Source organism: Nicotiana attenuata, unplaced genomic scaffold (genome assembly GCF_001879085.1).
Source record: "Nicotiana attenuata strain UT unplaced genomic scaffold, NIATTr2, whole genome shotgun sequence".
Classification (NCBI taxonomy): domain Eukaryota; kingdom Viridiplantae; phylum Streptophyta; class Magnoliopsida; order Solanales; family Solanaceae; genus Nicotiana; species Nicotiana attenuata.
This window is the reverse complement of record NW_017671879.1, coordinates 126850-135730: the sequence shown is the minus strand read 5'-3', so window position 1 is coordinate 135730 and position 8881 is coordinate 126850. Positions and strand designations below refer to the sequence as shown.

Genomic DNA, 8881 nt, shown 5'->3' with positions numbered 1-8881 from the left:
ACTTGGCTACTAATGTAGATAGGATACTTAGAGATCAAAACAAGTCGTCCTCTTACAGTTGGAACAGAGATAAGAGTACTTGGAGATCTTCTTCGAGTAAGAGTAAAGAGGTAAAAAACTGAAGTCAAGCCATCTCAATCACTTGAAAAAAGTAAAAATAAGGTAGAGGTTAAAGAGGGAGGGAACTCTACTCAACCTAAACCTTACAGAAATTCGAGTTCTATTATTTGTCATAAATGTCAGGGGAGAGGACATATGCAATATGAATGTCCTACCCGACGAGCAATTTTGATTAATGGAGAATACGAATCTGATAATGGCATGAAAGAATCTGATAGAGAGGGATCCACAGATGGTATTACTAGTTGTGAGGAGGAAGAGCCCATGAACACACAATTCCGATAGATAATTTTTCCTTTTTTTCGTTTTTTTTTTCTTTTCAAAATCTTGTTTGTCCATGGAATTTTGCTAGTTTTTGGAAATTTTTCGAAAATGAGTTTTTCAGAAACCAATTTCAAAATTTTCAGAAATTTTTGTTTCCCACTCACAAAACTGCAACTTTCATATGAAATGCATGTCCAAACATAATTTCAAATTTCAAATACCATTTTCAACTTAACTCCAAATACTACTTTTTTTCAAAAATTATAATTTTTATGTCCAAACGCCTACTTAGTTCGCGCGGCCCCTACCCTTTTAATAAAAAAAAGAAAGCTTGTATTTCTTTGGGACCCGTGTTAGTTTTAGATTGTTTTAATGCTATAAGGTTTTAGAACAAGAGTGCTTAATGCTGAAGATTTATAGCCTGTTTGACCAAGCTTTTTTTTTTTTTGGATAAAAATGCTTTTTTGGACCAAAAGTGCTTTTTGTCAAAAAATTGAGGTGTTAGGCCAAGCTTTTAGAAGTAAAAAAAGTAATTTTGAGGAGAAGCAGAAGTAGTTTTTGATAAGCAGAAAAAAGTAGCTTATCTTCAAAAGCACTTTTATGAGAAGCACTTTTGAAAAAAACACACTTAGAAGCAGTTTTTAAAAGCTTGGCCAAACACTAATTTAGTAAGTTGAAGAGACAAAATAATTTGGCCTCAAAAGTATAAATGGTATGTGGAATTTTCTCAATTTAAATGGTCAAAATTATTACTACTAGATAGTCATTTTGTTCGTTGACAATCTAGCCAAAGATAATTCAAAGGCATACTGGCATTCTTTTTCATATGCATTGCCAAAATTCTTACTAGATGAGTCTTTCTGAAAAAAAGAAAACAGAGAATAGATCATCTCTTTTTCTACGCCATACCTTATAGTTTGGCACCAAGTAGTGAGCTTTTTCTCTCCTTATACAATATTTTGCTCTCAGTGAGAGGAAACCTAAGAGTTTATCTTGTCTTCTTGCTCGTCAGCTGAAGTTATGAGGTCATTGAACATACCCCGAGGAGTAGAACGTGTTCTTTTTCGAACATTAAACACCGACAGGTACTTATTCCTTTGTTCATATTGGAGGCATTTATTTGGTCTAACCCTGCTTAAAAGGCCTACACAAGTTAGTTCTTCATTTTGTCATCCGTGTTGTGTCGAATGTATATATAGTTTTTGAATGTAAAACAGGAGGCTGATGCACAAGAAAGAATTTGATTCCTCCTATACAGCATTCACCTCAGATGGAGCAGAGTATCTGGTCCAGAATACCGACATCAAACTGGTTGGTGTTGATTACTTGTCTGTCGCAATTAATCCCAAGGATCAGCTCGCTAAAGTTCATCAACTTCTTCTGGCTCCTAAAGTAAGTATAACATCCATTTGCCCATTTCGGTTTACTGTAAGATTGAAAACCCCTTGGTTGAAGAATGGTATTTTAAGTTTCTTGTTTACTACCTGCATAATATCTACAAATTTCACTTGCTACTCTTTTTGCTAATCCTTTTCGCTTCTCCACCATCTTGAGCAGCATTTGTTCTTCTTTCTCTTAGAGTTCTTAATAGAGTCCTCTTTGTTTTGTAGTTTGTAATATAAAGTGAGAAGTCCCACGTTGGCAGCCCAAAGGCCGTTTGAAGGGTTTATAAGTAAAGCTCTCCAAGTAATTTAGAACAATAGTTAATATTTTTTGAATAAAGCGAATATGTTTGTTAATGAAATAATATGTGTATTCAGAATAGACCTGGTTTCACATCTGTAAATTCAACTTTTAACGATTTCCCGAGAGGTGGCTAAGTTTGCAGTAACTGTTTGGATTGTATCTCGAAGAAACTTGTTAGTATTCCCCTAAATGCCAGACAAGCAATGTTTCTTCAAGGAAAATGGAACCTTGAAGAAACTTGTTTGTATTCCTCTAGATGCTATACAGGCAATATTTCATCAAGGACAGTGATTTTATCTATGCTTTTACTTGGTTACTAACTGTTAAGGATTCTTTTAATATGCATCAGGATATAATTCCGGTGGAAGGCCTCAAGCTCGATGATGCCGTCCCAGGAGTTTACACAATTCACTGCCTACCTCTGAGGCTGAATCATGGCGATGGTTCACCTGCCAGGTGTATCCTCTTCCAGTAATCTTGTAAAGGCAGCTGATACTTTTCATGGAAAACAGAAAATTGTCAAAATTTCAACCAGTTTCATTAACTAAGAATGTCCAAGAAATTGTTATAAGAGACTTAGATGTATTTATGTACTAGCTTCCTTTAGCTTATCGACCCATGGGACTATGTAGTAGTAGAGATGGTACTGATGTTTGTTCATGTTATTACGTGTATTCCTAGCTATTCTTCTTGCCTTACTGATTTGTGACCTCCGAGACACATGACTGCACTGACAGCCACACTAGCTCACAAGCGGAAATCAGGTTAAGTTCAAAGTCAATTACACCGCAAAAGTTAGGAGAATCAGTGGCATTTACAAATAGTATTCTGTATAAGCTTTGCATGAGTTCATTTTAAACATCATAATACGTTCTCCCTGCACTTGGCCTGAATCGGAGAGATTAAGGGGGGAAGGGATGTTTTCTTTGTGGTTTTGGGGGGAAGAAAGAGCTTTTCTTGTCTGTAGCAGTTTCGTGTAAGCAATAAATGAGAGATTGATTGATCGATGAGGTTATTTGGAGGGATTAGTGAAACTGATCAGGTTGCTTGTATTGTAGCTTAGACAGGTTCGTGGATGGGCGGCCTTATGCTCATAACTTTGTTAATGCATTTTAAAAAGCAAGAATACACGATATTAAAAAAATTATGGTATGGGGGTGAGAGAGGCTCAAACTCTCGACCTCAGGATAACTTAGAAGCTAACCACCCCTTGCTGGTGTGTAGGTACATTCAATCCTAAATGTAAGCGCATCAATGCTTCACATGTCTATCAAATTAATCAACAGAAAATTATACTAGCCAATAGCATTTCGCGATGGTAATCTGAATAGGGTCATAGATAAGGAGTTCGAAAATTGATGTTTCTTCTTGGGAAAAAATTCCAAGGTCCAAACATAAGGGTCATTCGGGCCGTTCGAATTGGATATGAAAATTTTGGTTTGGATATTCGGTTTCCGGATCAAAAAATTACAATTCAAATCCAATTCATATATGCTCGGTTGAATAAGTTTTTCAAATTCGGTTTCGAATTAATCGGATTGGATATTTTGAATTTTCGGTTTCCAGTCGATAAGTTGAGTTTCTTCTTCTTACAAAATTTGAACATTCCGCATCCTTTGGTTTCACCAATTTTTAGGCCAATTGAGATCCATCAACTAAATTCAAGAAAATCATCATATATATAAAACACACGAAAAAATAAACATAATAATTAATTCATGTGTCGTGACCCTGTAACGTAAAAAAATAACGTTAGTCATGGTGAGTATTGCTCAGCCGTATCCGATGGTTCCATCAATTTTTAAACCAATCAGAGTCCGTCCACAAAATTCAAAACATTCATGTATATAAAACACATGAAAAAATGTCACTAATTTCTGTTTCATGATCTCGAAACGCCAAAAAACGACGTTAGTCATAGTGAGTATTGCTCACAAGGTCATATCCAATGGTTCCACCAATTTGGAGTCTGTAACCCAAATTCAAAATAATCATCATGTATATAAATACACAAAAAATAAACATAATCATTAATTCCTAAATCATGACCCCGAAACTACAAAAAATAACGTTAGTGATGGTGATTTGCTCATAATGCCATATCCGATGGTTCAACCTATTTTAAGGTCAATCAAAGTGCATAAACTAAATTCAAGAAACCATCACGTATACACGAAAAATGAACGTAAAAATTAATTCCTATTTTATGACTTCAAAACACAAAAAATGACATTTGTCATGATGAGTATTTGGTCACAAGTCCTTATCTGATAGTTTTACCAATTTTTAAATCAATCGGAGTCCGTCAATCAAGTTCAAGAAAATCATCATGTATATAAACATACAAAAATGGACATAATAATTAATTCCTATGTCATGGCCCATGAAACTTTTTCACAGGTATTAGTACATGTCGATTTTGCAAAAGTTTTTACGGACTTCGATTGGTTTGAAATTTTGTACGACCATAGAAAACGACTTGGTGACCAATACTTGTTGCTTCGCAATGACTTTCGTGTTCATTTTATGGTGCTTCGGGGTCATGCAATACGAATTTGTAATTATATATATTTTTTCGTGTGTATTAGTACATGTTGATTCTGTAGAAACTTTTTTGACGAACTCTGATTGGCCTTAAATTTTGTAGGTCCATAGCAAACAGCTTAGTCATCAATACCTATTGCTTCGCCATGACTTTCGAGCCTATTTTATGGCATTTCTGGGTCAAACAACACGAACTTATGATTATATCCACTTTTTCGTGTGTATTAGTTACATGTTGATTTCGTATAAGAAATTTGATGGACTCCGATTGGCTTGAAATTTTGTATGTGCATAGGAAGCAACCTAGTAATCAATATTTATTGCTTCGCCATAAATTTTTGGTTCATTTGATGGCATTTCGGGGTCATGCCATACAAATTTGTGATAATATCTATTTTTTCGTGTGTATTAGTTCAAACTAATTCTATAGAATTTTTTACATATTCCGATTGGACTGAAATTTTGTAGGTCCATAAGAAACGGCCTAGGGACTGTTACTTATTGCTTCGTCGTAACTTTTGGATTTATTTTATGACATTTCGGGGTCATGCAACACCAATATGTTATTATATCCACTTTTCGCTGTAGAATTTTTTTACGGACTCCAGTTGACCTGAGTTTTTGTAGGTCCATAGGAAACGGCCTAGTGACCAATACTCATTGCTTCACCATGACTTTTGGGGTCATGCAACATGAATTTGCACTTATTTTCACTTTTTCGTGTGTATTAGTATGTTGATTTTTGTAAAAGTTTTTTGACGGATTCCGATTGGCCTGAAATTTTGTAGGTCCATAGGAAAAGACCTAGTCACCAATACTTATTGTTTCCCTATGACTTTCGGGCTCATTTCCTGGTACTTCGGGATCATGTAACACGAATTTGTTATGATATTTACTTTTATGTAATGCATTAGTACATGCTGATTCTGTAAAAAAAAATAAAAAATTAACGGACTCCGGTTGACCTAAAATTTTGAAAGTCCATAGGAAACGGCCTAGTGACTAAGAGTCATTGCTTCACCATGACTTTCAGGTTCATTTTAAGGCATTTCTGGGTCTTGCAATACGAATTTCTAATTATTTACACTTTTTCGTGTGTATTAGGACATGAACAACCTAATGAACAATAGCCATTGCTTTTTCATGATCATTCCTCATTTTTTGGCGTTTTAGGGCCATAAAACCGAAATTCAGCACGATTTTTGATTTTTCGTGTGCTAATGACCATATCATCTTCATGAATTCGGGCGACCGATCCCAAATCACCTATAATTTTTTTGGGCCCATCAGAAACGACCTAATGAACAATAGCCATTGCTTCTTCATGATAGTTCCTCATTTTTTTCGCGTTTTAGGACAATAAAACAGGAATTCAACGCAATTTCTGATTTCTTGTGTGCTAATAATATCCACTCCATCTTCATGAATTCGGGCGACCATCCCTGAATCACCTAAAATTTTGTAAGCCCATCATGAACGACCTAATGAACTATGATCATTGCTGCTCCATGACCGTTCCTCATTCTTTGGCGTTTTAAGGCCATAAAACAAGAATTCAACACGTTTTCTGATTTTTCATGTGCTAATGTCCATGCCATCTTTATGAATTGACCGGCCCTGAATTGTGTAAAATTTTGTGGGCCAATCACAAAAGACCTATTGAATAATAGTCATTGCTTCTCCATGAGCGTTTCTTATTTTTTTGGCCTTTTAGGGCCTAAAATAGGGATTCAACACGATTTTTGATTTTTCGTGTGTAATGTCCATACCATCTTCATGAATTTGGGAGACCGGCCTCGAATCACCTAAAATTTTGTGGTCTTGAAAAACAATCATCATTTCTCCATGATCGTTCCTCGCTTTTGGGCATTTTAGGACCATAAAACAAGAATTCAGCTTGATTTACGATTTTTCGTTTGTTAATATCCATGCCATCTTCATAAATTCGCGCGACCGGCCCTGAATCTTCTAAATTTTTGCGGGCCCATAAAAAATGACCTAATAAAAGATAGTTATCGCTTCTCCATGACCGTTCCTCATTTTTTTGCATTTTAGGGCCATGAAATATGAATTCAAGAAGATTCCCATATTTTCATGTTTTATAGTCCACGCCATCTGCTTGAATTCGGGCGACCAGTTACGAATATCCTAAAATTTTGCGGGCGCATAAAAAATAACCTAATGAACAATAGTCTGCGCTTCTCCATGGCTGTTTCTAATTTTTTGGCGTAATATTGCCATAAAACAGGAATTTAGGACGATTTTCATATTTTCGTGGGCCGTAGTCCACGCCATCTGCATGAATTCGGCGACCAGCCCCATATCGCCTAAAATATTTTCAGCCTATAAAAAAAACCTAATGAATAATAGTCATTGCTTTGTTATGACCATTCCTCGTTTTTGGCATTTTAGGTCCATAAAATAGGAATTTAGGACGATTCAAAGATTTTCGTGTGCTACAGTCCCCGCCATCTGAATAAATTTGGGCGACCAACCCCGAAACTGCTAAAATTTTGCGTGCTTATAAAAACGACCTAATGTACGATAATCATTGCGTCGCCATAACCGTTCCTTATTTTTAGCGTTTTAGGACCATAAAACAAGAATTCAAGATGATTCCAGATTTTCGTGTGTTATATAATCCATGCCATATGCATGAATTAGGGCGGCCGACCTCGAATTTTCTAAAATTTTGCGATCCCATAAAAAACAATCTAATGAACAATAATCATTGCTTCGCCATGACCGTTTCTTATTTTTTGGCATTTAAGGGTCATAAAACTAAAATTCAGGACAATTCCAAGATTTTCGTATACTATAGTCTATGCCATCTGCATGAATACGGGCGATCGTCCATGAATCTCCTAAAATTTTACGGGCCCATAAAAAATGACCTAATGAAAAATAGTCATCACTTCAGCATGATTGTTCCTCTTTTTGGGTTCGGGCAAATTTTTAAATTTTCGTGTGCTATAGCCACGCCATCTGCATGATTCGGGCTACGGATTCAAATCGCCTAAAATTATACGGTGCTATAGTCTTTGACATGACTGTTCCTCATTTTTGGCATTTAAGGGCAAAAAACTGGAATTCAAGCCGTTTTTCCACCCGATTCCTATATTTCGCGTGCTAGCCCACTCCTGCTGCATGGGTCCAAGCGCCCGGACCCGGATCGCCTAACATTCTATCGCCCCATAAAATATGATCTAAGCAACAATAGTCACTACCTCTCCATGATCGTTACTCACTTTTTGGCGTTTTAGGGCCATAAAACTGGAATTCCGCCAGATTCCCAGATTTTCGTGTGTTATAGCCCACGCCTCCTGCATGGGCCGGGGTGCCCGGACCCAGATCGCCTAAAATTTTACCGGCATATCAAAAATGGCCTAAGGAACTATAGTCACATCTTCGCCATGACCGTTACACATTTTTTTTGCATTTTAGGGCCATAGAATTGGAATTCCGCTCGATTCTCAATCTTTTGTGTGCCGTACCCGGATCGCCTAAAATTTTTCCATCCCATAAAAAATGAACTAACGGACAATAGTCAGCACCTCTCCATGACCGTCAATAATTTTTTTTGCGTTTTAGGGTCATAAAACTTAAAATTCTGTCCGATTTCCAGATTTTCGTGTGCTATTGCCCATGCCTCCAGCATGGGCCCAAGCGTATGGACCCGGATCGCCTAAAATTTTGTCGGCCCATCAAAAATGACCAAAGGAAAAATAATCACTGCCTCTCCATGATCGTTATTCGTTTTATGTTGTTTTAGGGCCATAACACTATAACTCTGCTTGATTCTCAGATTTTCGTGTGCTATAGCCCACGCCTCCTACATGGGCCTGGGCGCCCGGACTCGGATTGCCTAAAATTTTATCACCCCATCAAAAATGACCTAAGAAAATTTAATCACTACCTCTCCATGATCGTTACTCGTTTTTAGCATTTTAGGGCCATAAAAACTGAAACTTTACCCGATTCTTAGATTTTTGTGTGTTATAGCCCACGCCTCCTGTATGGGCTAGGGCGACTTGACCCAAATCGCCTAAAATTTTGCTGGCATATAAAAAATGACCTAAGGAATAATAGTTAGAACCTCTCCATGACCGTTATGTGTTTTTTGGCGTTTTAGGGCCATAGAACTGCAATTTCGCTCGATTTTCAAATTTTTGTTTGCCCGTACCCGGATGGCCTAAAAGTTTGCCATCCATAAAAAACGAACTAAGGAACAACTGGCAGCACCTCGCCATGACTTTCACTAATTTTT

General features: G+C 36.8%; 1 pseudogene; it reads left to right on the top strand.

Annotated features, from left to right (window-relative positions):
- LOC109210688 overlaps positions 1 to 2786 on the top strand; it is a 7929-nt pseudogene extending 5143 nt beyond the window's left edge.
- The last annotated feature ends 6095 nt before the right edge of the window (positions 2787 to 8881 follow it).